The sequence below is a fragment of the Triticum dicoccoides genome, chromosome 3A (assembly GCF_002162155.2).
Source record: "Triticum dicoccoides isolate Atlit2015 ecotype Zavitan chromosome 3A, WEW_v2.0, whole genome shotgun sequence".
In the NCBI taxonomy this organism is placed as follows: Eukaryota; Viridiplantae; Streptophyta; class Magnoliopsida; order Poales; family Poaceae; genus Triticum; species Triticum dicoccoides.
Window position 1 is genome coordinate 65,636,924 of NC_041384.1, and position 3,478 is coordinate 65,640,401.

Sequence of the window (3,478 nt, forward strand, 5' to 3'; positions counted from 1 at the left end):
GAATATGAACCTGGTAAAAATATTAATGATGATGTTCATGATGATGCTTAACCTAGTAATGATAATGATGTAGAAATTGAACCTGTTGTTGATCTTGATAACCCACAATCAAAGAATCAACGTTATGATAAAAGAGACTTTGTTGCTAGGAAACATGGTAAGGAAAGAGAGCCTTGGGTTCAGAAACCCATGCCTTTTCCTCCCAAACCATGCAAGAAAAAGGATGATGAGGATTTTGAGCGCTTTGCTGAAATGATTAGACCTATCTTTTTGCGTATGCGATTAACTGATGTGCTCAAAACAAATCCTTATGCTAAATATATGAAGGATATCATTACTAATAAAAGAAAGATACCGGAAGCTGAGATTTCCACCATGCTTGCTAATTATACTTTTAAGGGTGGAATACCAAAGAAACTTGGAGACCCCGGAGTACCTACTATACCTTGCTCCATTAAAAAGAATTATATTAAAACTTCTTTATGTGATCTTGGAGCTGGTGTTAGTGTTATGCCCCTCTCTTTATATCGTAGACTTGACTTGAATAAGCTGACACCTACTGAAATATCTTTGCAAATGGCTGATAAATCAACCATACCCTGTCGGTATCTGTGAGGATGTGCCTGTTGTGGTTGCGAACGTTACTATTTTAACGGACTTTGTTATACTTGATATTCCCGAGGATGATAGTATGTCCATTATTCTTGGAAGACCTTTTCTTAATACAGCAGGGGCTGTTATTGATTGCAACAAAGGCAATGTCACTTTTCATGTTAATGGTAATGAGCATACGGTACACTTTCCGAGGAAACAACCTCAAGTTCATAGTATCAATTCTATTGGAAAAATTCCATCGATTATATTTGGGGGTTTTGAATTTCCTCTTCCTACTGTCAAGAAGAAATATGATATTCTTATTATTGGGGATGTGCATATCCCCGTTGAGGTAACTTAGTGTTATTCAAAATTTCTCCGGTTTCATGATTATCGGAATGAGTTTGTTAACAAGACTTGATCAACCTTGTTAGTGGATTCTTTTTGATGAGCATGAGATGGATGAAACTAGAAGCACAAACTTCTGTACCCCACTTTTACTTTCTGTTATTTATATTAAATAAAGTAAAAATAGTATATTCTGTCTGTTTCCTGGCTTATCCGTGCAATATAGAAGTATCCCGAAAATAAAAGTCCTCAGAATGCCATGCCAATTTAATATGATTTTTTTGGGAATATTTGAGGATTTACTGTGCAAAAATTACCGCGGGAGGAGCTGCCACTTGGTCACGAGGGTGGTGGGCGCGCCCCCCTATAGGGCACGCCCCCTGCCTCGTGGGCCCACAGTGGCCGTCCTCCACTTATCCCAGCACCCATCTTCTTCCTCTATATCACACAAACCCGAAAAACCAACTCAAGCATGATTTCCAGCCACTTTTGTTGTGATTTTCGATCTCCTTGCTCAAAGCACCTCTCACAAAACTGCTTGGGGAGATTGTTCCTTGGTATGTGACTCCCCCATTGGTCCAATTAGTTTTTGTTCTAGTGCTTTATTCTTTGCAAATTTGTGCTGCATAGGTGACCATGTTCTTGAGCTTGCATGTCAAATTTATATGGTTCCAAGTAGTTCTAATGCTTGATATGGGCTCTAGGCACTTGTAGGAGTAGTTGCTATCAATATTATTGAGTTTGGTTTACTTTTATTTTGAAGTTACTAAAATTTCAGAATTTCTCAGAGAAAAACAATATGCTTAGGAAGATGTTCCAAGGTGGTTCCTCCAAGAAGCAAGGACCCAGGATTTCTATGCGCGATGCTGACGAGGATCCACCAAGAGAAGCTCCAGTACGTCCTTGCGAATGGCCGTCGGAAAATTTTATGGACCGTGCGGGAATTAAAGAAGAATTCAAATCATATATGCGCAATGCCGGTCTTGAGGATTTTGAGGCTAACAAATGCCCCAGTATCATGATCTCACAAGTTCATTTGTGAGGAGGTTTGAGTATTCATCTTCGCGTAATTCTCCTTCAGTCATGTTTGATCTTTATGACAAATCTTATACCATGGACTTAGAGGATTTCACTTCTGCTTGCAAACTTCCATCATGAGGTAGTGTTAGGGATCCCCCTAAATCTGAATTTAGAAACTTTCTTGCTAGTATAACTGTGGGGGAATCTAGAGATATAACGCAGGCTACCATAGGGAGCATTCACTTTCCTGCTATACATTATTTTGCTCTCTTCATTGGTAGATGCAGAAATGCTAAGGATGAAGCATGTCACATGTGTGTCCCTGATCTTAGCATTGTTAGGAGTGCTATGTTAGGAGACCAATCTTATCATATGGGAGCCATTATAGCTCGTAGGTTACATCATAATAGACATAATGGAGATTTCTTTGGAGGAATTTATGCAACCCGCTTAGCTCATTTTCTTGAAATAGACATTTGTGAGGGTGATATGGAGTTGCCTCCTGCATATTTAGATTATAACTCTATGGCTTCGCACCAGTTTGTCGAGAGGCCTGAATCACCTCTCTTATATCGGTTAATTTTTGATAAACGACGTGTTTTTCGTATTACTCTCCCTGCTCCTGCCTTCTTTGATTCACATACAAAAGGAAGATATGTTACTACCAGAGAGGAGGCAGAAGAGTACGAGAGGAGAGCGGAGGCAGCTCGACTCCACGCTGTAGCTCAGCAGGCGATAACCGCTGCACATCAGTATGATCGCAACTATTCTTCCTCATCACAGTACGACCCCAACAACTATTATTATGGATATCCGCCAGGCCAGCCGTGGCCATAGACCAACTTAGGTCAAAAGCCTAAGCTTGGGGGAGTACGTATTTCTCACCAACATTATATTTATGTTCACACACACTCATTGCTAGATGTCGGTGCTCATACTTTTTCACTATAATATCCATGCTAGTTTATTTTCCTTTTCCTACTTTCTTCTTGTGTGTTTGTTAAACCTTAAGAAAACCAAAAAAAATTAGTAGTAGTTTATTTTTTTGCTGTAGTAGTAATAACTAAAAAGAAAACCCAAAAATATTTCCCGTTCTTCTTTTGCTTGTGGGAGCTTTCCCGTGTAAATAGTTTTATTTGTTTTCTTTTCTTTGGGGGTCAGTAGGAGAAGACCATAATTAAATTGTTGAAGTGGCTCTTATATGCATTATTGTTGATTTAACAAGAGCCCATATTGCCTTGTCTTCTCTTGTTTATTGAATGCTCGCAGATTCCAGCTTAGTCCAATGCACGTGCACTCTTATTATTATTCACACCGTTCGGTCGTGCAAGTGAAAGGCAATTATGATGATATATGATGGACTGACTGAGATGAGAAAAGCTGGTATGAACTCGACCTCTTTTGTTTTTGTAAATATGATGAGTCCCTCGTTCTTGATTCGGCTTATTATGAATAAACATGTTTTCAATGACAATTAGAGATCATAGTTGCTTGTGCCATGCTTGATTAGCTATGA